Source organism: Lontra canadensis, unplaced genomic scaffold, assembly GCF_010015895.1.
Source record: "Lontra canadensis isolate GAN:19392208 unplaced genomic scaffold, GSC_riverotter_1.0 scaffold75, whole genome shotgun sequence".
NCBI classification, from domain to species: domain Eukaryota; kingdom Metazoa; phylum Chordata; class Mammalia; order Carnivora; family Mustelidae; genus Lontra; species Lontra canadensis.
The window spans coordinates 7,986,677-8,010,743 of record NW_022631069.1 but is presented as its reverse complement, the minus strand read 5'-3'; the positions used below and the strand labels follow the sequence as shown (position 1 = coordinate 8,010,743).

The 24,067-nt window shown below is 37.2% G+C and overlaps 1 protein-coding gene across 2 annotated transcripts in view; it reads left to right on the top strand.

Moving 5' to 3' along the window:
• Nucleotides 1-2,265: 2,265 nt before the first annotated feature.
• Nucleotides 2,266-24,067, top strand: part of RAP1A (RAP1A, member of RAS oncogene family) — a 77,045-nt gene continuing 55,243 nt past the window's right edge. Inside the window, exons 1-3 of one of the 2 annotated variants that reach the window (XM_032881451.1) lie at nucleotides 2,266-2,351; nucleotides 9,481-9,574; nucleotides 15,525-15,594. The gene's annotated coding sequence lies outside the window, so the exon portion shown is untranslated. The remainder of the gene's footprint in view (nucleotides 2,352-9,480; nucleotides 9,575-15,524; nucleotides 15,595-24,067) is intronic. The other variant, XM_032881450.1, reaches the window with a different exon arrangement.

Genomic DNA, 24,067 nt, shown 5'->3' with positions numbered 1-24,067 from the left:
ACCTACCTGCTTTTGCACCCTCAGACTTTGCCTTCTGCCCCCAAATAGTGTGTGAACATACTGTCCTTGGCTCCTATCCAAGGCCACCCCCTTCACTTATACGCTAGGTCTCACTGCTTCTCATCTTCTTGAGGACAATCTTTCTCCACTCGTCTCCTCTTGTCTTCTGTTCCAACACATTTACCACTCTAAATTGGTCCAACATACCAACAAAGGAACATCTCCAATTTTAAAATACTCTCCCTTGGGGTGCCTGGGTGGCTCAGTTGGTTAAGCCTCTGCCTTAGGCTCAGGTTATGATCCTGGGGTCCCAGGATCGAGTCCCGTATCGGGCTCGCTGTTTGGCAGGGAATCTGCTTCTCCCTCTGACCTCTTCCCTCTCATGCTCTCTTTCTCATTGTCTCTCTCTCTCTTTCTCTCTTTCAAATAGATAAATAAAGTCTTCAAAAAATAAAAGAAATAAAATACTCTCCCTCTATCCCAAATACTCCTGGGGCTACTACCCTTTTCTCAGTTGCTCTTTACAGCAAACCCTCAAGAGATGTTTAGACTTGCTATAAACACTCTCTTCCTCACTTCCCATGCTCTTGTTAACACACCCTAATCAGACTTTCTCCCCTACGACACCATTAAAACTGCTTTCATCAAGGACATCGGTCACCTTCATTTGGCCAAATCCAGTGTTCAAACTCTGTCCTCAGCTTAGTTGTTTCAGCAGTATTTGATAAGAGTGATGACTCCCACCATCAAGAAACAATTCTCTTATCTTCGGTCACTCACCCTTTCCTAGTAGTCCTTTGATCTGACTGGTAGCTCCTCCTCCTTTTCTACTTAATCTCCAAGTGTTGGATTCCTCTTAGTCCTCTACTCCAGCTACTCTCCCTCCTTAAGAGCTTTTATGTAGACTTCAGGCTTAAAAAGCATCTGTGGGCTGATGAATCCCAAATTTATATCCAACTGTTGTTGGATATAAAACGTTGTACTCAACATTCCATGTAGATGTATAACCAGGAAGTATAACATGTACAAAACAGAACTCCTGATTTCCCCCATCCCCAAATTTCTGTTTGAGTCTTCCCCATCTTTTGTAACAGCACCACCATTAACCCATCCTTCAGGACCTGAATCTAAGAATCATCCATGATGTTTGTTCCTTCCCACGCTTCTTGCCAAATCCATTCCAATTCAAAATGTATCTGAATAGCCGCCTCACTCCTTTGGTGCCATCCTATTCTAAATTACCACCAACAACATCCTTTGTGGTCTTCTTGTGGACATTTGTGCTTCCCTATTGTGTATTTTACACATATTAGCAAGAGTAACTTCTAAAAATGTGAATCAGATGTGGTCATTCCTGTGCTCACCCTCCCACGGCTTTCAGTGGCTCTTAGGACAGCCCAGGAGGCTCCACAGGATTTAGTTCTTCCACACCTCTCAGCTTCACTACCGCTGCTCTCTGGCTAGCTGGTTCCATTCAGCCATACTGGCCTTTTGCTGTTCCTGCAATCTAGCACGTGTATTATTCTCACCGCTCATTTATGGGTGATTATCTTTCAGCTTGGAAAGGCTGTCCCCGCCAACCACCCCCCTACTATCTGCCCTGTCACCAACACACACACCCTTGGTATTTGCTAGGCTCATTCCTTCCTATCCTATGTATATGATAGGTGCTCAAAGGTCTCCTCTGCGGGGCAGTATCTGGCCAGCTATAAAGTCACCCCATTCCTGGCTTTATTTTTCTTCACACAACTTATCACTACCTGAAATTACTGTTTACTTGTTTGTTCTCTGTCTCTTCTCTCCCACCCCACCAGAATTCAAGCGTCACGAGGACCTCTGCTTGCCTATGGGGTTATCCCCTGAACCCAGAACAGCGTCTGGCACTTACTAGGTGCTCAATTAGCACTTGTTGAATGATTTCATTCCCTCCAAAATTTTATTCCTCCTGAATTTTCGGAACCTTCCTCATTTCGTTTCTCGCCTTAGGCAGCCTCCCACCCAGCCCTCCGCAAGGCCCCCAAACCCCGCTCCTCCCACGAGCTTCTCAGTTCTCACCATCCTCTTCAGCGCGGCTCCTTTAAGCGGACTCCGGAAAGCCGCGGGGAAGGCGGGGCCGAAGGCTTGCCAGCGCGGACTCGGAGGGGCGGAGCGGAACTGGAGGCGGAGCCTGCGTGCTGCGTGCGTGCGCGTTCTGGAGGCGCCGCCGCCGCCGCCGCCGCCGCCGCCGCTCTCGAGGCCGCCGCCGCCGCTGCTGCCGCCGCCGTCGTCGCCGCGCAGAGCCGGAGCAGGAGCCACGGCCGAGAGGAGGGAGGAGGTGGAGGAGGAGGTGGAGGAGGCGCCGGACCGGGGGGGTGAGTGAGGGGCGGGGAGCCCGAGTCGGCCCCAGAGGGAGCTGGGGGCGCGGGTCGGCCGAGCCAGGGCTGAGGCGGCTCATGTCGCCGGTCAGTCCCCTGGCTCCCCCTTCCTCCTCCGCGTTCCCTCGGTGTCCGGGGCGGCGGCCCGGGGGCCTGGCCGGCGGGAGGGGCCGGGGCTCCGGGAGGCCCTGTCGCCGCCGCCAGGGCCAGAGCCAGAGCCAACCACGCCCGCGGACCGAGCCGGTCGATTGTGGCTGGGCCTGCGGGAGACGGACGGGAGGGGCCCGGGCCGGGTGTGGGAGAGAAAGAGGACATTGTGTCCCCCCACCCTCCCAACTCCCCGAGGTGTCATGGTACAAGCCTGTTTCCCTCGCCGTCTCCTCGGACACAGTGCCCTCGCCACTCACTGTCCGAGAGATGCAGAGGACTGGACATCACTGCCTTTTCCCCCTTCTTGCATGTCCCCAGAGTAGGGTCAGACCTTCCCGCAAACCCAGCTCTCCCATTGAGGGTCACGCGAAGAGGGGGCTGGAGGGTTGGGAGAATTTTCTGCCCTCCTGTGCTAGAGAAGGTGCGGGTACACGGGAGGGTTGTTCTCTCTGCCTTCACTTCTGTCAGGGTCAGGGTCTCCCTCTCCTTCCTTTATTCCCCCAGTGCAGAGGGCTGACATCGCTACATACCACTCCACCTCCCAGCCCCTTTCCCGCCCTCTTTCCCTCACGTCTTCCGTAGCTTGCCATGTGTTCGCCTTTTCAGCGTTGCTCTTCTTGGGTCTCTGCTGCTTCCCTGAATTTTGCTAGGGAAGGGGTCACCGTGTTGGCTTCCTTCAGACTGGGGCTGGTAGGAGTGTCGCTTGTCCCCGTCAGTAAGTTAAGGACCGTGTCTTCAGCGGAATTGTGTAATCTACTGCTACGGGGAGAAGGTGAGGGAAGACACTTGTGCCCGAAAAATGAGATCTTCTCACAGGGCTAAGTGCCAGGAGTTTGGACGACCTTTTAACCTCTTGGAAAAAAGAACTAACATTGAGTTATGTATTCCTTTTTTGGGAGGGAAGATGGTTTTGTCACTGCTTTGAAGGGAGGAGAAAAAAAGGAATATCAGGGCAGGAGGTTAATGGGCCACAGCCTTACAGGTGGCCACAGTTTTCTGCTTCCTGGGTGTGGGATGATGATTCTTTCTGTTTTTATCACAGTAAGAGTAAAGTAGCAGCTTATAGTTTTATCGTGGGGCGCCTACCTTCAAAAGCATTCTGCAGGCCCAGTCTCAGAAGGGATGCTGCTGGAAACAGGATTTGGAAACTTTCTTCTGGTTTCCTGTCAGTGTGTGGAGGCGGGCATGCGTATGTGTAGTTTTTCTTTCCTTTTGATGTAATTGATATCTGCAGTATTTTGACATAATAAACACTAAATGAGGCCTGGTGCCCCTTTCTGTCTTTACTATGATTTCTTGTAACACTTTCTGTTTCGAAATTATATTTGCATTGGTTGAAATTACTTTTTAGTCTGGTGTTTCACTGAACCTTGTTTCCTTGGTATTTTCAATTATGTACTGCAAAATATGATTAGATGTGAGGTATTGAGGATCACACCTGCCTGGCACAAGGTAGGCAGTTGATATTTTGTGGATGAGTTGAGTGATTACGAAGATGTGGCTAGATACTATGTATCTTCTGTCCTTTTGAGAGGTGGCTTACATTAGAATATTCTACTTTACTTCCAATATAAAATAGTAATTCTTAACCTTTTCTAGGCCACTGACACCTTTGAGATTATGATGAAATATGTAGTCTCTCTCCTCAGGAAAAAAAAAAGTAATAGACTTTTATGCACAAAATTTTGCATTCAGTTTCAGGATCACTCTGAAGCCAAGCATAGATACCTGTTTGAAAAGCAAACTGGAATCCCTGAGTATTATTCAGTTCCATATTAAAACTGTTTAAAAGGCTTTGTTCACTTTCTGTGTGGCCTCAAGAATAACAGTGTCGATACTTACCAGACTAAACTTTGGGTCTCTAGGAACAAGATTTAAGAGTAATTGTTACTACAATTTTATGAGGAAAACTTGTCACTAATAACTACTACCAGCCAGTTTTAAGCTAATATACTAATGGCTTCCAAGGAAATAAGATTGTTGTAGTTACTTTTGGCAGCCTAAAATCATAATCACAACAGACTTAGAATTTTTATTGTACAAACTCCTTAGTAATATGATCAGCTTGAAAACGTTCACAAATCAAACTATTCATTTTTCCTGTTCTCTTCTGAGCTTGTTTATATGCATGATTTTTCATGTAGTTAATAATTATTGTATCAACATTTAATACTAATTCAACAAATGCTTTTTGAATGCCTATTGTGTGAATAAAATCAAGTTCTTGTTGTCAGAGAGCTTATATTCTCATCAGGAGAGGTGAGCCATAACCAAATAAATGCAGAATATGTTAGATGATAAAGTAGTGTGAGGGGAAAGAGAGAAGACATGTGACTGGAGCAGGGACCTGAAGGAAGTGAGTTAGGTGTATATCTCTGCAGAAGGTGAGTTAGGTGTGCTCTCTTGGGAAAGATTATAGGCAGAGAGGACTGCAAGTGCAAAGATCCTCTCCGAGTACTTGGCCTTTTGAGAGGACAGTAAGCAAGAGGGAGTGAGAGAGCTTTAGGTTAGAGAAGTAACTGAGCCTTGTAGGTCATGGTAAGAACTTTGAATTTTACTTCAAATGAAATTACCAATCAACTATTGGAAGATTTTAAGTAGAAGAGTTTGTGAGAATCCTTCTGGCTGCTGTGTGGAAATCAGCTTGGTGGGGAGTTGGGGTGGCCCAAGAGTGTAAGCAGGAAGACCAATTAGGAGGCTAATCTTTATGTTAAGCCTTTTTCGGATGTTGCAAAATAGTCCATCTACCTGTTGCTGGGCTTTTAGGTAGTTTCTGCTTCCCCTACTAAAATTACAATGAAGTGAATACTTTTGTGTATGCAACATATTCTTTTGGCGTGTATTCTTGGGATTGATTTCCAGAGGAAGGACTGCTGAATCAAAGTGTATGAATTTACTTGTCTTCTTGATGTATCTGTGAATTCCTTCAGTGAGGTATGTTGTACTAGTTAAAGTGATAGCCACAGTTTTTGATCTAGTTTAAGGCAATGTGACTTGAGTTGAGTATTATTTAATACTTGAAGAAATCATTTGAGTTATAAAAGAAAAACCTTCTAGAATGTTAGGTTGAATTTTCCAATTGCTTGAGTTTAGAGTTCTTATGTTAGTTCACCTCTCCAACATTTAAAAATAGAGTGCTAATTGTTGGGGATACAGAGATGAATTAGACAGGGTCTTTGTCCTCAGGAACTTCTACATTCTGTCCTAATTCAGAATCTAATAGTCAAATAACTTTACAGCCTTGCCCAAGTTTACTACCGTCCATGAACTTTGTTATTATATGACTGATGATCTTTTATATAAAATAGACATTCCAATCAAGCATCTAATTTTTCATATTGATAATTTCTTTTTTTTTACAAAGGAATTTTTAAATCATATCTGTATTTATTTAATTTCTGTTTTGTATGTCTTTAGAATCTTATAACTGACAGCCCCATGTTTTGTTCTTTGGAATAAATTATGCAACTAAGTACTTAGTTGAATTTTGTTGTAATTCTTTATAATTATTCAAAACACGGGGACTCTTATTAAATAAGGTTAGCATTGCATCTTTGACATTTTATTTAGTTTATAAGGGAGAATGATACAGGTCTGTTTTGATAGAAATTTCACTACCGTGAGGGCATTGCTCAGCATTTCTGGTTCTGAAATTTAGATGGCTTGATTTGGCAGGAGCCGGGAACTCCACCATCTCTAAAGTGAGTGAGTTGAATAATTGAGTTACCTGCAAGCACCTAGCACTGTGTCTGACACATGCTAGGGATCCAGCAGATAGATGTTCACTGAACCTCAAATAACCTTTAAGTTCCCAGTTGTAAAATTCTCTTATTTTAGAAATTCAGTTTAAAAATTTGTATAAAGTGTTTATATATTAATGTTGTGGTGAGTTTAAATTTGTGAACATCATCTTACTTCCTCCTGATGTTCCTTTTCAGATTAAACTCATTAATTTTAAAAAGAGTTATGGCATATTTTCAAGTATTTTCTGTCCGTTCTGATGTCATATATTGCTGCATGACTTAATGCCAAATTCACATCCTATGGAAGTGATTAGTGTTAAACATAAATTATTTAAGCTTTCTTATGTTGCTGAGATGAAGCATCCACTACCCGCCACCCCCTTTTCCTGTGCGTGAAATTTGGGGATTACAAGTGGTAGTTTTCTTGTGCTTTTCAGTCTTTCATGTACAAAGATAATATTGCCCCATTCAGGTTATGAATTTTTTTAATAGTGGTTAAGGACACTGAATGATTCATATACTCTTTACAGTCCCCTTCTTACAGTTTTGAGATGAGTGGTTAAGAGGCCAGTTTGTTTCAAAGTTAAATGATCCAGAAGAGTATTGGACCTATAAGCTTAGCTTATGATGTACTGATCAACAAAGCAGTTCAGCAGAGAACTGTGCGGTGCTCTCCTTTACACTTGAAAATAGGCCTTTTAGACGTAGAAGGTACTTGCATGCACCAATAAGAAAAGGAAAATTGTGTGTGATGATTAAGGTGGAGTTGAAACAAAAGATAATGTACTTTTGTAAATAGTCTAAAAATAATGGTTTTAATATGGTTTTCAGAAATACATGATATGCGCAGAGAGGATTAGGTGTGTTTCGTGAAATAAACTTCAGTTAGTAGACAAGTTAATGGTTGTTTTTTTTTTTTTTTTAATAAAGGTACAGATGACTTATTTATTTAGGCTAATTCCAGATAAATCTGGAAAAAAATTTCTTGCATACCCAGTTTTCTGTCTCTAGCCTATGTAGTCTCCATTGCTAGAGATTGGTTCAAATTATAGAATGATAACGTCAACCAAATTTGGAATTAAATATATAACCCTGTGTTTGGTTTTAGGATATATTTAAGTTAGTCCATATTTTATAAGAATAGGAATATGCTAAACTATACACTGTAATTGGTAAAAGATACTGTTGGATTAAGTAAAGCATGAAGTAAGTTACTTTGAATTCACAAGTACATATACCTATAACATTCATGGTTGTTTGCAGTGCTGTGCTGTACACATTTATTCTGGTTGTGAGAAATAGCTTTGCTCAGGATAGAACTGTGGTTTAGTTATCAACCACAGAAGTGTAAAAGTAAGAGAGGCACAAAGAACTGGGTGCAGTTGTTTCTTTGGCCAAATCCCAAATGTGGCTTGTAAGATTCTAAGTTAGGAGTAGGAAATTATCTCCTATTGCAGACTGAACATTTCAGATCAGTCAGATGTATAATCTGAAGAGTAAATGCATACACTGTATTTTCAATGATATTTAAAAATTCATTTATAAACGGGCTCATTCTGTTCTAGACAAGTTGGCTTTATTATAAAACATTAAGCAAGCAACCATAACTTTATTGTTTTAGCAGTTGAAATTTAACACTAATCTTTGGATTTTATGTAGTTTTCAGTATCTATCCCAAATCTTTGATGTCTTTTGATCTACCTTTTCCATTCCATTGAATGCATGTAAAAACGTTGCATGATTTTATTAATAGATTTCAGATTCAGTCATTGAACAGATGTTCGCATGACCCAATATTAGGTTCTTTGATGGAAACTGAGATGTGAGACTGCAGCTTCTATTATAAGGGATTTATAGTCTAGTAATTTATTTTGTTTGCCAGAACCTGACATATGTTTTATAAATAAATGTTGTATTTTCATGGTAGAATGGAAATAGAATGATACTCATTTTCTAAGTAACATCAATGTAATACTTTAAATTTTCTCTTACTTACTCAACGACTATTTCTGTGATACTATTCCCCCCCCCACGACTTTATTTTCTAACAGCATTTTAGTATTAACAAGCAAACAAGTTTCCTGGTTTAAAATACAGTAAAATAAGAATTTTTTGCTTAATGACTGTTTTACTTCAATTCGAGACTTGTTTTTGCTTTTGTTTTTGTTTTGGCAAATTGCTGTTCTGCATATATGCCAAAGGTAGGGACTCCCCCCCCCCCCCCCCTCCCCCCCCGCACCTGGTTCAGCTGGCAATTTTAATTCTGTGTTTAATATAAGAAGGTTTCTTTGTTGTTGTGCTTTTGTTTTTTTGTAGAACAGCTTAATTTTTTTTTCTGTGCTGATAAAAATCATCTTTTGCCACTAAAGTTAACTCTGCCCTAGGACAGAAATGTGCATGTAGAAAAAAATGCATCTATGTGCATTTTTAGTGAATATTGGTAGCTTGCCAGCTTTATTTTCAAGTTCCTCCCCACTCCAGACCTAACTATGCTGGGCTTATAAGGCAACAAGAGTATACATAGTTAATTTGCAGAACAAAAATACTTTTTCTGGTTTTTTCCTTTTGCATGTTTTGAGTTAGGATTAATTGGATATTTATTATTCTCAATAGACATACAATAAAACAATTCATTTAATTGTGGTGCTTTCTGTTGAAGCATTGGCTGACTTTTAGATAGTGAGCATTGTGCAATTTCATGAATACCACTGAATTTTGGGTGACATTCTTTACACAGTCTGAAAGTAAGTGTGAGCTAACAGGTTGTGGAAACGAAGCAGGTTTGACATTTTCTTGCACTGGGAAATGTTTCTTTTCCAAGTAACATGCCTTTATAGGTTCAGGATCATTTTCAGTGACTATAGCTGCTTACATTTTTTTTTTCTTGTTTAAAGTAATTCATGTTCCATTGTGGCAAATTTTGAAAAGAACATAAATGTAAAGAAGAAATTGAAAATCATCTATAAACCTATCACCCAGAAATAATTACTACTGACATTTTAAAATACATTTTTCTAGTTGTTTCCTTGCATGTACAGATTTTTTTTTTAATGGAATTGTATTTTTATATATACTGTTTTGTGCCTGCGTTTTTCTCTAAACAGGATATTGGTCTCCTAATTTGGGACTTTTAGGTTGATTCTTTATAATATTACTATTTTAAATAACACTGGGGCAAACATTTTTGTACATTTATCTTTGATTGCATCTCTGTTTTTTTTTTCTTCCTTTAGGATAGATTCCCAGAAGTGGGATAACTGGATCAGAGGGTGGTTACCCTGTGTATAAGAGTGTGTGTCTCACTGCACCTTCAATGGCATTGAGTAGGTCAGTTTTTACAATCTTTGCCAATTTGATAGATATCTGTTACAATACATGGGTGGTAATTGCAAAATCCTCTTATTATTAATAATCTGTAAAACCATCATAGTGTATGATTGGTAATTTGCAGTCATCTTTGAAAAAGTTGGTTGGAATGAATTTCTTTGAAAATATTGTAGGTGAAAATAATCTTTGTGACAAAAAAAGACATTCCTTGAAGTTGCAATTTGAGCACTGTTCTTTTATTGGAAAGAAGTAGCATTTTAATGTTCTCCCTTTCCTAAACTGGCAAACATGAGAAAGCTTATTGTTTAGTATGTAGTAAGTGGAGATACCATGTAAAACTAAATGATTTCAGATAGATGAAGGGGGTAGTCACATAGTTCAGAACAAAACAAAACCAACCAACAGAGGGTTTAGAGCAATGTCTCTGGACTTAGGCAGCCTGGGTTCAAGTCCTTGCTTTGCCACTTACTAAGTCTATGATTTGAGGCAACATACTCAGTATATAATGTGTGATGACTTACTAAGTATAATATTTGATGTTTCTGAACTTTGGCTTTCTCATCTTTACAAGGAGAATAATAATACCTACTTCATGATTTTGTTGAGAGGATTAGAAATAATATGTAAAACTGACTGCTTGGCACATAGTAGGCATTTAATAAGAGCCAGTTATTGTAAATTTGGGGTGGGGGTTGCCCTTATGGGGGGTAGGGCAGATATCATTTGTGTGTCCTTGTTTACATGAATAAATGCAGGGATGCAAAAGGCAATGAGCAGTGGCAGCTGGAGGGGAGTGGTAGACATTCTTTATGGTAGGAATGGCATGAGCCAAGATAGAAAGTTCAGGACAAGTTGAAGGACAGGGGATTGATTTGACAGAAGCCTGAACTTGTATAATTAGAAAATATGGTGATAAGACTATAAAGATTTGTTGGGCTAGACTGTAGAAGTCATCGAATGCTAGGTTGAGAAATATAGACTTTTATTCAAGAGCACAAGAAGTTTTGACATAAGGAAAATGACCTAGTCAGAGCATTCATCTTTTTGAAGATGAATTTGGCTACAAAGTATGAGTGAATCGAGGAAGAAAGAGACTGAGGGCAAGGAGACTGGCTTAATAACAAGAGGGTAGGTTTTGGGGAGAGTTGCTGGGAGTCATTGTCAAAGTCTCTGGGTCTTTAAGTGTACTCAGTTTGGAGATGAAATTCAAAAGAAATAGTCTGAGCCTAAGGGATAGGCCACATGGAGTTAGGAACCACTGAGAAAATAGGACTAGCTGTCCTTCGGTTGTTGCTACTTTTTTTTTTAATTGAAGGGTAAAAGATTCCTATTATTTGATCTGTGAAAAATATGTGCTTATGCTCTTCGACAAATGCATAGTCTGCAGAAATGTTATTTATTTAGCATTTTGAGTTGTTAACAAAGACTCCTCAGTTTTAGACATTCTATTTCTGGAGGTATTATCTTAAAATACTTCACTGTAAGGTTAAATTCTGCATGTGTTTTTGAGCATTTGTCCATGCACTGGACTTTGGAAGCATCAGCTATGTGAGCAGAAGTGATGAAAAGTGAAATAGAGGCTTCTTGTTAAGCAGCTTAGAATATTGCCAGTGAAATATGGAGCAATGAAAAATAGAAAATTGAGTATGTGATCTTCAGAGGAAATCCTACGTTTAATACTTCTCTCCTCTTTAGTTTCTTAATTAAAAAAAAAAAAGTTTACGTGTGCCATTCTTAGTCATTTTGGTACCTGGCTCTAGCTCCATGCTAAATTGTACTTTCCCCTTGGCTGAATAATAAGCAAGCAGGTTAGCCTACAGACTGATATTAATGTTTCTTTGTGCCTGGTAAGTAAACTCACATGGGTTGTGAATTTTCTGGTTGCTGTCTTCCTTTAATACTGCCAGTTGAGAAAAGAAGCAACACCCGATTTTTAAAAAGTATACGTGGGTTTGTGATACTTTCAAGGTGTTTGCATTTTTTAAACTAGTGAGTTGTTTTATCTTTCTTTAATGTTTCTTTTAGTTTTCAAATATTTTCCAAACTCAGAAAGAAAATCTTTATTATTAGTTATTTTCATTTAAATCTCTTGCTTTTAAAAGTATTCTTAAAAATATTTTAAGTTAGTAAGCAAATGTAGCACATAGTATTGGGGTTGTGTGTGTTACTTACTACAAATACTGTGCTTTTCTTATGTGAAACTGCAAAAGCCCATATCTTGTCAACTGAATGATACTTCATTTGCTAAAGAGACCTCAGGTATTCAAAACAGATATTTAATGTCTTGAACTATAAGATTCCAGTTGAATCTCTTTTGATTTGGTTTGAAGATATTTCTGTTTGTTAACAGGAATCAGAGCTACAGTTATTCCCCTGGGTCTGATCACTCTGTTGTTCCCTTGTTCCCCTCATAGCTGAGAGCAAGAGCTTCCCTGGTTTGGGCCTTTCTGGCACTGTCACTGTTACTGCAACTCTGGCTTCCCAGTCAGTATGTTTTACATTCTTAGAAGCTGTCCTGCTTGCATCTTGGCAGGAAAAATAAGGTATTAGATTGAGTGGCTGTTAGTCCATGGCATACAATTATAAGAAAATTCACAATTTTATACATTACATGCCTCAGTAAAACTGAAATAAAAATATTCATTTTCTTTTTATATGAGGTGACATACGAAGTGTATGAAACATTAATAGATTTTCATAGTCTATCCAAAAGGATAGAAATAAAAGAAAATGAAGCTCACTTGTTGAATAGAATGTTGTATACATTTTTCTTATTCTTTTAGTCAAAAACATTTTTTCTTACTTCCTTTGGGTTAGCAATTTTGAATGCTAAATATACGTTGTTGACTAAGAAATCGGTTTTTCCCCAAAACATTCTTAAACATTTTGGTTAGTGATCCAACAAATAGTTATTGCTTGATTATTGGGTGCCTCGTACCGTTCTAGGAACTAGAGATAGAGCAATGAATAAGACTTGCTGTCATGGAACTCTTTATACAAGTGGGGTTTGGTGGTGGTGGAGAGATGGTAAATAAGTGAACAAGATAATTTCAGAAGTCACAAATGCCATGAAGAAGCTTTAGATTGAGTGTTGAGGGAAGACTCAGCTGTTAATACTTGTTTTGAGACCTGAATGACAAAAAGCTAGATGTATGATCTGCTGGAAGAGTGAACCAGGCAGCGGGCCCAGTTAGTACAAAAGCCCTTAAGTTAGAAGCCCCACGTTGTAGTTGAGAAAGCCGTCCTGATAAGCTGAGAAGAGACTGGTAAATGGGGTTGCCCGGAGACAAATCAACATAGGTCTTTGGTGAAGCACTTGGGTTTTGTTCCTATAAATACAAAAGGAAGACCCAGGATATCACTACATACTTACCTTTATGGATAAATAACGTGTAACTTTTGAATTTAAAGTTGGTGTTACTGGTGATACTGGCTTAAATCAGTAGGGTAACCAGTAGTTTCTCTAGACAAAATCACTAACATGATACATAAATTATGTTTCTCTCAGTGGTCTGCAGAGAAAGGAATTAATTATTCTCAGTATTGTAAAAAGCCTAATGAAAATTATATATGTTCTCACAATAGATTTAAAGGTAAAATATTATATATCTTTGCTTTGACCAATAATTATATCAACTCAGATCTTTGTGGCTAATTATCACAAATCATTATCATATATTGTGATTTGCAAGCTGTTAATGAAATAAGACATCATGCTGGTACCTCAAGAACCTAACATTGAGTTTCATTAATATCTATGTCTTTGACAGTTTTGAGATTTCTGATTAGCTCTTCTTATCCAGTTAATTAAATGTCAGTGCAACTAATAGACAAAAGTCTATAAAGATGTTGAATCTGTGGAGAAAAGAGATTTTTCATAGTAAGGTTGAAAACCACTGATCAATGTCCTAATCTGTAGAGGGACCTACAGAGAGAAGGGAAGTAATATTTTTTTGAAGGTGAAGTTACTACATCTCATTTAATCTGTACAGCAAATCAGAAAAATAGATATTGTTCATTTTTTACAGATGATAAAACTCAAAGTAATTACATAATTTATAAAAATTAACAAACTGTAATGATAAAACATAATGCTGACACCAAACTTCCAGAAGGGACCTACCGCATTACAAAGCACACAATAGGTGGTCAATAAATACTTGTATCTTGCTTATATCCAAACATGAATGAGTAGCTGAAATCCCGATATCCTTATAATCATTTCTTCAATATAACACATCATTTTTCTTCTAAATGAGTCTAGAAAATTACTCAGAAATAATTGGCTTCACTTTTTTTTTTTTCCTGTAAAATTCACCCCCCTACCCACCCATGAGGTGTAAGTCATTTAAATCAATCACAGAGTACAAATCCTGAGGGAAATAAAAGACCACAAACTTGGAAAGTGTAATTTTCAGTTAGATTTTAATTGACAGTTTGTAATGTTTTTAGATTTTTAGACAGTCGAGATACCATCTCTTGTATTCACATTCAAGATACCATCTTTTGGTTCTGTGTCTCTTAATTTTTTTTAACTTAAAAATTTACAATGGTTTTCTGAACTGAGGTGGTGGAAAAACAGTAATGAAAATGTTTATGTAGCCAACATAAGTTGTCCACCTAATCTCAGACTGTTTCAGTGGTGTGGGAGGGCATACTTAGGCAGTATGAAATCTCTGAATTACTTATTTATAAAGCTTCTTCTAATCCTTCAAATGAATTAATATTCTAATAAATTTAAGTTTAGAGTTCTTTCAAATGCATACCTAATAGGAATGGATGCCTAAAGGTTGAAAGCAGATTCAGGTAATCTAAAGAGTAAAAGAAGCTATTTTAGTGGAAGGTCTCAAAAGGGAAAGGATTATGATACAGGATTAACTGTAGGAGAATGGATAATACGTGGAAGTTGCTATAATAGACTGGAAAAGAAACTTATTTTCACAAAAACAAATGAAATTGATGAAGTGTGGGCTATGAGATAAATTAATGTTGAACAAGTAAAAAGAACACTTAGGTCAGATATGGTGGCCTACAGGACCTTCAGAGAGGATATGATGAATCTTAATCATGTGTGGCAGTATCATTATTTCATGGAATATGGGATCTGTGTCTTGTTGGTTTGAGTTGGGAGTACAGTACAGTAAATCCAAATAGAATGAACAGGGTTGTCTTTGTGAAGAAGGAACATATTTTAAAATATGTTTCCAGTTGTCTGAGACTAAGGTTATGAAAGGTGTATAAAAGGTAAGTTTGTATGATATTTTGGTTCTTGGTATCCTTGAAATGCTTTTTGTTATTTTGGATTTTTTTGCTAGATTCCTATATGACAACTTTTAGACTGCTTTACTGTACATTCTGCTGCTCTTTAATCTAATCATATAGTCTGTTTAGTAAGGGCATACATGACTCCTTGATTGACATTTTCATGCTTTAGGAAATTGTTTTGCGTATAAAGTCAAGTAACAGATCTATAGATGTGTATATCTGAAAATTATGGGTGAAACATTTATTAATTTAATTATTTGAGAATATCAGATTAAGAAAAACGATGGGCAAATGAGTTTAGAAGGTGAATCTTATGTCTCAGACCCACCTTTGTTTAGAATTTCAGATGGTAGGTTATTTTGATGGTGTTTCTTTTACATTCAAATGGTAAGGTTGAAATTTGAGTAACTCAAAATTGGTCAAATAGTACTCTCTCTTAGAAAACATTTTGTGTCTTTTGAGTAGAGTTTCTCACTTAGGACAAATGCCATTGTAAAACATCCCTTTGAATTTTAAATAAATATTCATTGACTTCTTATAGTACTCCAGTGTCATAATTTTCACACTGGAATATGACAGCATTATAATTCTAAGAACCAACCAAATCTGCAAGTAAAACCATGAGTTTTGAATGAAGTGGGGTTTTAGATGATGTATTCATTCTGCTATTCCCGTTATGCTTTAGACTTGGACTACTGTCGTCAGTAGAACAAGCTTGAGATTGTGTCACTACTCAGTACCATCTGCTTGCATGGGTATGTAAGCAATAGGCCTTCGACACTGGATATAAAGAATCATCGCTTTGTGGTTGTGGTGTTCTTAGCTGGCTCTGCTTAGGTTCCATGTACTGGGTTTTGATCTTTTGTAGCCATAACACTTCCATAACCATGTTTTTGATGTTTTGATGTGCTGAAGATGGATGTGTGAAGTTTTTCAGTAACGAAAAGAAAATGCTTATTTATTTAATCAGTGAAATTTAAAAATGATTTTTTAAAAATAATCAAATACTTGGAAGAGAGAGAGCTCTTTCTCTCAAGGACCAGCCATTTCCTCTCCACCACGGTTAATTTTCTCAGTATAACAAACTACTTTTTAAGTCCAGTAAGCCCAAATGTTTTGTAGAAAATCAATCATAATTGTATTTGTCTGTACTATTTTTAAGAAGTGCTGTATTGTTAAGAGAGAAATAAACATTACTAATGTTTATATAATATCACTTCTTAGTTTTACAGAATGCCTATTCATGTATAGGCTAAAAGGAAATACCAAAAGACTAAAGTTGTTATCTTCAATTTGGGGTTATAGGTGGTCTTTATTTTTTTTCTTTGAACCTTTATTTTCTGAATTTTTATACATCATTCATATATTTTATAATTTAAATGAGTTCATTATAAATGTGAAATGAAATTTAATGAAATTTTTATTTTTTATTTTTTTAAGCTTTTATTTATTTACTTGACAGAGATAGTTAGAGAGCACAAGCAGGGGGAGCCGCAGAGGGAGAGGGAGAAGCCTCCCTGTCAGGGAGCCCAATGTGGGGCTCGATCCCAGGACCCTGGGATCGTGACCTGAGCCAAAGGGAGATGCTCAACCATCTGGGCCACCCAGGCACCCCGAAATTGAATGAAATTTTTAAAGATGAAGAGTCTTAAGGGATAAAATTAGTTTAAAGGCTTTATAAATGAATTAATAAACAGGATGCATTCTGAGATGGAATTGTATATAATGATAAAATCTGTACTTTAAAACAAAACAAGCAAAATTAAGTTGTCCTTTTTTGGGTGTAAGGAATGAGAAAAAAACTGGAAAAGCATTGTACTACTTGATGTGATGACTTGGAAAATTTTTGTTCCATTCTTCTAACTCAGGTTTGCCTCAGTTACATTCATTTTTATGCTCTTTTATGGATAGTTATTTAATTATAAGATTTTAATTTATTCATACAGATGATGTGCCAAATCTCACAGAATATTTGGAAAAACACTCAGTGAAAGATTGCCATAGTACCTACCAGCTCTTCTTATTTCTCAGTCTTTTCATCTGTAAAATGGAAAAAGAACAGTACCTATTTCTTAGACGTATTTGAGGACTAAATAAGTGTATCTGGCATACAGAAAGTGCTTAAATATTATTGCTGCCACTGTAAGGATTATTACCACCACCAAAAGGTGGCATTGATGTCTGGAAGAATTTGGAGAAGATTGCTATGGCCTGGAGCAGTATCTGACACTTTGCATCTACTACTTTGACTATTCTCTGTGTATTCTCCTCCCTTAAATAGAACTATTAGCTATGCACTTAGGAAGTTTCATTATTTATGTATGCAATAAATCTTGGTATTGGTGGCTTAATGTTTTAAGCCATAGTATTTAACACTGGAGATGTTTAATTTGGTCCAGGCAAAATTTTGAATTCTGGGTATTTTAAGGCTGATGTTCCAACAAAGTATATTAACTAGAGAATTGAGTGTAGCTGACTGCATCTTAGTTATTATTATCCAACAGTGACTTTTGTTCCTTATTGGTTTAATTTGCATCATAAGATTAGAAACTGTTTCTTTGTGACTGATGGTGCCTTGAGAAAGCCAGTGGTTAATGCTGGATTTGCAGATTTAACTAAAGTGAGTTTATTTTAGTGGCAAAATTTACAAATATTACTTTTATCTTTTATATTCTTCACAGTGCTTTGTGCCCAGTAGAGACAGTGAGTAATAGGGTGTTTGATAGTTTGTGAAGAAATGTGAATCTTCAAGTTCCTTAAAGGAAAAGAGTTTAGTAGGGATTTCTAGATTTCCAGGCTCTTAGTTTATTTTATCACTTCAGTACATAATTTTAAAAATCCCTTAGACCAAATTAAAACATATTGGTATTACATATTTCCATGGGAGCAGTATGATGATACAAGTATGCCTCATTGAATAAAAGCCACTAGCCCCATTCATAGAAATTTTGATTTTATTAGGTCTGTAGTAATGTAGATTACTTTTTAGTAAAGGTAGTTTACTTTTCATTTGATTTAGTTTACTGCAGAATCTGTAGTTTACTTCTCCAAATGATCCCAGATGATTCTGATGCAGTACGTTCTCATTTTCTTTATACTTTCATTTTAGTATTGTATTTAACAAATAGTCTGTATTGTATTTTTAAAGACTTAAAGGACTATACAATAAATTTGATATTTAAAAATGAAAATTAATGCTGTGTCTCAACTTTCATTGTATATCCCTTTGTAATTAGTTCAGTGTATATATATTACTATCCAAACTCACATAATACTGGGACACTTGGGTGACTCAGTTGGTTAAGCACCTGCCTTCAGCTCAGGTCTTGATCCCAGGTCCCATATCTGGCTCCCTGCTCAGCAGGGAGCCTACTTCTACCTCTGCCTGCCACTCCCCACTTATTGTGCTCCCGCGTCCCTGTGCGCACCTGCACGCACCTGTGCACGTGCTTGCTCGCGCTCTTGCTTTCTTTCTCTCTCTCTGACCAATAAATAAAATCTTTAAAAAAGAAAACAAACTCAAGTAATACCAGGTTCATTGTAGAAAAATTGAGAGTACTAATGAAGAAGTGTTTGTCAAACTTTTTAGCATTATTGCCTGCTTACCCTGCCCCAGTCTTTAGCAATTTTTTCTTAATTGTACCCCCATGAAATTTTAATAGCACAGATATACTCTATGTTTAGGTATTGTTTGTTAATTTGTTTTTTATATGCTAAGAGTTTTCCTTTTCTTTTTTTCCTTTCTTTTTCTTTCTTTCTTTCTTTTTTTTTCCCCCCCCTCAGTAGCCAATTTTCACCCCTATGGGAGTAACATTGCCCCTGATGAGAATATATGCAATAAGCTTAAAAAAAATTTTTTTTACCCCTTAGCCTATTAATATTTTGGTATACAACCTTCCCAGGGGTTTTCAATGCGTATTTATTTTTTCTTTTAAAAAATGAGATCAGATGCATAATATTTCATCTCCCTTTGAAAAAAATATTGTGAATTTTTTGTGAAAATGAGCATACTTTAATAATATTTAAAGATAATTATCAGTGCGTCTCCCATTATATGAATTTGCCATCATTTCTTTAAGTGATTACTTGTACTTTTAAGGGGTTTTTTTAATTACCAAAGCTCTGATCTATCATTGTAGTTGAATTGTTCCATGCATTCTCAGTTATTTCCTTAGGATAAATTCCAAGAAGTAGAATTATATTATTCTGTACATTTAAATTTTTTTGGTATGTATAGCTTAGAGTATGAAAGCCCCTTTTCCAAGGACAACCACGGTTCATTAATGATGTGCAGTAATTTATCCATTCTTCTATTGAAAGACCTTTTGTTTCCTGGTTTTTTGTTTTTTGCTGTTGGCATACATCTTTGTTTGCTTGTATTTTTCTGTATCATAAATTCCTGTTTGTGTGAGAATTGTTGGGGTCATTTAAGAATTGGAATACTGGGGCACCTGGGTGGCTCATTTGGTTGGGCAACTGCCTTCGGCTCAGATCATGATCCTGGAGTCCTGGGATCGAGTCCCGCATCGGGCTTCCTTGTACATGGGGAGTCTGCTTCTCCCTTTGACCTTCTCCTCTCTCATGCTCTCACTCACTCACTCTCAAACAAATAAATAAAATCTTAAAAAGAAAATAAAATTTAAAAAAGAATTGGAATACTTTACATGCTTGTTTTTTTTTGTTGTTGTTGTTTTTTTTTTAAGATTTTCCCTATTTGCCTATTCTGATGTTGCTACTAGATTTTGGTTACTGTAACTTTGTACTGTTGTGCTTTTATATCTGGAAATACAAAGTGTTCCATTAAGTAAGTAAATGTATCTGTATATTTTTCCAATTACAAGTTACAGTTAAGTTTGGCTGGGTTTTTTGTTCTTTGTTTTTTAGAAGACAAGCATATGTATTTTAACTAGACTCCAATAATACAGATTTTTGAGGAGTTACAATTTTAGGCTTGAGAACTTAGTGCCTAGGAGTGATTCAGAACTCTAAAAGCACTTCACAGTTGCAAAGTAAAGAAAAAAAGCTATTGGGATGTGAGCTTTCTGGAATATTTGGAACCACAACATTTCTGTCAAATATGCCTTTTAATCTCTGGTTTATCGATTGCAGTATCTTGGACATAAACTCTGTTTGCAATCTAACTTTTTTTCCTTTTAAAATATATTCTCTTTTTAATGTTTCTGGTAAGTACTTATTTTAGGTATGCTCTACTATGTTATTTCTGCTTGTTTTTATAGAATTCCTTTATATATTGTCTTTAGAGTTTTTCATACATTTTTCTGAGTCTTGGAGTCTCATAAGGTTCAAAATATATCAGAATAGTTATTATATTAGGCAATATCTGTGAATTAGCACCTGATTTTTACAAAATTTTAATCTAATGTTTTTGCTAGATCGAAGCAGGTTTCCTTATGGAAAACCATTAAACATTGCAAAAGAATTGTGCTTTGGTTTTCAAAGTAGAAATCTTTTGTTTTTTAAAAATAAAGCTAATTTTGGGATGCCGGAAGGTTCAGTTAGTTAAGTGTCTGCCTTCGGCTCAGGTCATGATCCCGGATCCTGGGATCGAATCCCGCATTGGGCTCCTTTCTTAGGGAGGAGCGTGTTTCTCCCTCTGCCTGCTGTTCCCTCTGCTTTTGCCCTCTTTCTCTGACAAATAAATAAACTCTTTTTTAAAAAAAAATAGGGCTAACTTTTCTTAGGTAGTTTCACCTTTAAATTTAAGTGCTCACACCATTACTAAAATCTTTAAATGTTGATTCTGACCCTACTATAATTATATGAGCTAGTTTTCTTTTTTAAGACACACTCTTGAGTGAGACTTTCAAATGCTCTAAGTGTTCTGGAAGAGTTTATTTACCTTTGTAATGAAAAATCCCTCCTGAGAGTACTACACTCACCACTAGGGTGAAGGCTAATCATAATAAATATAATAAACGTTACTCTACCTAGGCTGTTCAGACAGGTCTGTTTTCTAGGAGTAGCCTCTCTTGGAGTTGAGTAGTCACCACAGTTAACTTGGGCTCATTGCAGAGGTTCCCCGTGCTTTGGGTTGTGGTTTTTTATTTAGTGATTTGAAAAACCATCTGCTTTCCCTCATGGTAATATTCCTTTTTTTTTTTTTTTTTGGATGGTATGTTTTAAAAAATTCGCATCTCACATGTGATTTTGTCTGTTGAGGCTTACCATTTAACCAGGTTGGAAATTTTATTCTGTGGTGCAGAATTTAAACACTTTCTGAATATACACAAAACTGGGTCCTTTACTCAGAATCACAGCAGCAAACAAATGACAACATGTGTTTGAGCATTAACTCATTACGACTTTAGACCTTCGGTCAAGCCTTATAATTGCTTGGGTACTGCCTTACCACCCGCCCTGCCTACTGCTTTGTTTTCTGAACCCTGAAGCCATATGAAAAACTTAGAATTAATTTAAATGTATAGTCCATCTAAGGAGGATATTGTGTTTTAACTAAATGTTATATGAGATTACTATAAATGATTGAAAAATTAAGAGTGTGATAGACTTTTGTGTTTGTAAAACTTCAAAATATTTCCATTTTATTCTTATTTAATCTATTTTCTCCTCACACTAAGTATTGTGATAAATTAGTACCAGTAAGACTTTAATTAGTAATAACCATCTGGTGGAAAAGATTTTTCAATAGATTTGTTAGGATATAGATCTCCACTGAAGAGAGAAGTAGGGAGATTCTAGTTTTGTGCCCTGACAGAAAGTAAACTGCTTTTCAGGAAAGCATTAAGTAATTTTTACTAGTTTTTTATATAATTATTTTTCTATTCAAAATATAATTAAAGTAATCCTTGAATATCTTTCTAGTCATGCTGTTTTTAAAAAACTCATTGTTTTGGGGTGCCTGGGTGGCTCAGTGGGTTGAGGCCTCCGCCTTCAGCTTGGGTCATGATCCCAGCGTACTGGAATCAAGCCCCGCATCAGGCTCTCTGCTCAGGAGGGAACCTGCTTTCTCATCCCTCCCTCTCTCTCTCTCTCTGCCTACTTGTGACCTCTGTCAAATAAATAAATAAAATCTTTAAAAAAAAAAGAACTCATTGTTCTTAACTAAACAAGTAATACATTATAAAAAGAAATAACAGGTCACATAAAAAAATACAGCTCAAGTAAAAAATATAAAGGCAAAAATAATAGTTACCAGTTCGCTAAAATTCCTGTGTAAACATATGTTCACGTACGAATATTGTTTTTCCTATCTGCTTTTTTTTTTTTTTAATTTTCAGATATAGAGGTGAAACATGAAGACTAGAAATAGAAATGTTCTTTACCATGATGCTGTGATACTAAATAAAAATTCCATTCTTCAGAGACAGGTTTTGTCAAGTTCCCCATCTCTGCCCTTGCTCTTCCCCTCACCTGGATTCTTTTTTCATCATCACTCTTCTTCTTGAAAGGAGAGTAGTATACTGATGTGGTGTGTCTCCATTCTGGCTGGACTGTGCATTAAAATTAAAAGAGGAGCTTTGAGAAATAACCACATCCTGACTCCACTATGCAGAGATTCTTATTTAATTGGTCATGATGAGGCAAGACGTGTGGGAGGAGAATGTGCTTTATCTTAGCCTGCATATGGAAGCTTGCTGGAGTTTCTGAGTTCCAGTTTGGGAACGGGGAAAGCAATGATTGAGTCCAAGGAGCGTCCTCCTCAGTTTCCTGTCTTCAAGAAGGGTGATAGGCATTGACCTTTGTAATCCCTCAAGTTCAGGAATGCACTGCCCCGAACTTCTTCACTTATTCCAGTACTGGTTCACCTACAGTTTGTAATACTTGAATTCTAAGGAAAATTAACTCATTAATGCAGCAAAGATTAGGTAGACAAGGTCAGTGGTGAAGCAGTGTAGTATTGTGGGTAAGTGCACAGATGATAGAGTTTTAATCCCGGTTCTGTAATTTGTATCTGCTGAGCTTAGGCGAGTTTGTTTTAGCCTCTCTGACTCATCGATCAAATGGGGATAATAGTTTCTACCTCATAGGGATATTGTGAAGATTAGAAATATTAATATATAAAGTACTTAAAACAGTATTTTATATGGTAACTACTCAATAAATAGTACAATTAATGTATTCCTTTTCTTGTGTCTTCTTTTCTAACAACGTTACCCTTTTCTTGCCCACTCCTCCTGGAGATAAATTAATGCTTTCTTTGGTAAACTAGAGCAGGGGTCAGCAAATTTTTTTCTGTAAAGGGCCAGATAAGAAATGTTTTTGGTTTGTAGGGCCATATGGTCTCTGTTGCAGTACTGCGGGGCAAAAGCAGTCCATAGACCATGTGTAAACAAATGAGCATGGCTGTGTCTGCTTTATTTAGGGACATTAAAGTTTGCATTTCATATAATTTTCACATGTCATGAAGTACTGGTTTTCTTTTGATTTAAAGAAAAGACATTTAAGATCGTAAAAATAGTTTTTAGTATACAGGTCACATAGAAATAGGCAGTGGGCCCTTTTTGGCCTATAGGTCATAGTTTGCTGATTCCTGAACTAGAGTAAAGGAACCCACACATTCTGACTATTTTAGACACCCTTTCTTTCTTAAGCATACCTTCATTCTTTAATTTCCCTGTACTTTGGAGGAGTCTAGAAAATCACTTTTATTGCCATCAGGTTTAGAATTGAAAAATTCTATTTTGAGCTCTGATCTTAAACCATAAGTACATGTGTGAAGCGGGGACCTCTTTGTGAGCTTTCCTCTCCTCAGTGACATATATAATAGTACTTAGGGTTCTTGGGTTGCAAGCAACAGAAACAGATTTTTTATTGTTCTCGGCACCAGTACGTAATAGGTGGAAACAGATCAGTAGGATACATACACACACAACTATCTACATACACATTTTGTATGTATGTGTGTACAGTGAGAGATTTATTTCAAGAAATTGGCTTACATTGTTTTGGGGCCTACCAAGTCCAAAATTGATAGGGCCGGGCTGCTGGAAACTCTCTGGCAGCCTTGCGTAGAATTTCTTCTCATGAAACCTCAGTTTTGCCCTTAAGGGCCTTCAGCTGATTGGATGGAGCCTCCCCCCACATTACTGATAACCTCCTTCACTTAAACTGGACTGATGGTAGGTGTTAACCACATTTACATAATACCACCACAGCAACACCTAGATTTTTGTGTTTGAATAACTGGGTACTACTGTGTCCTAGCCAAGTGACATACCACTAACCATCACATCATTCAATAAATAT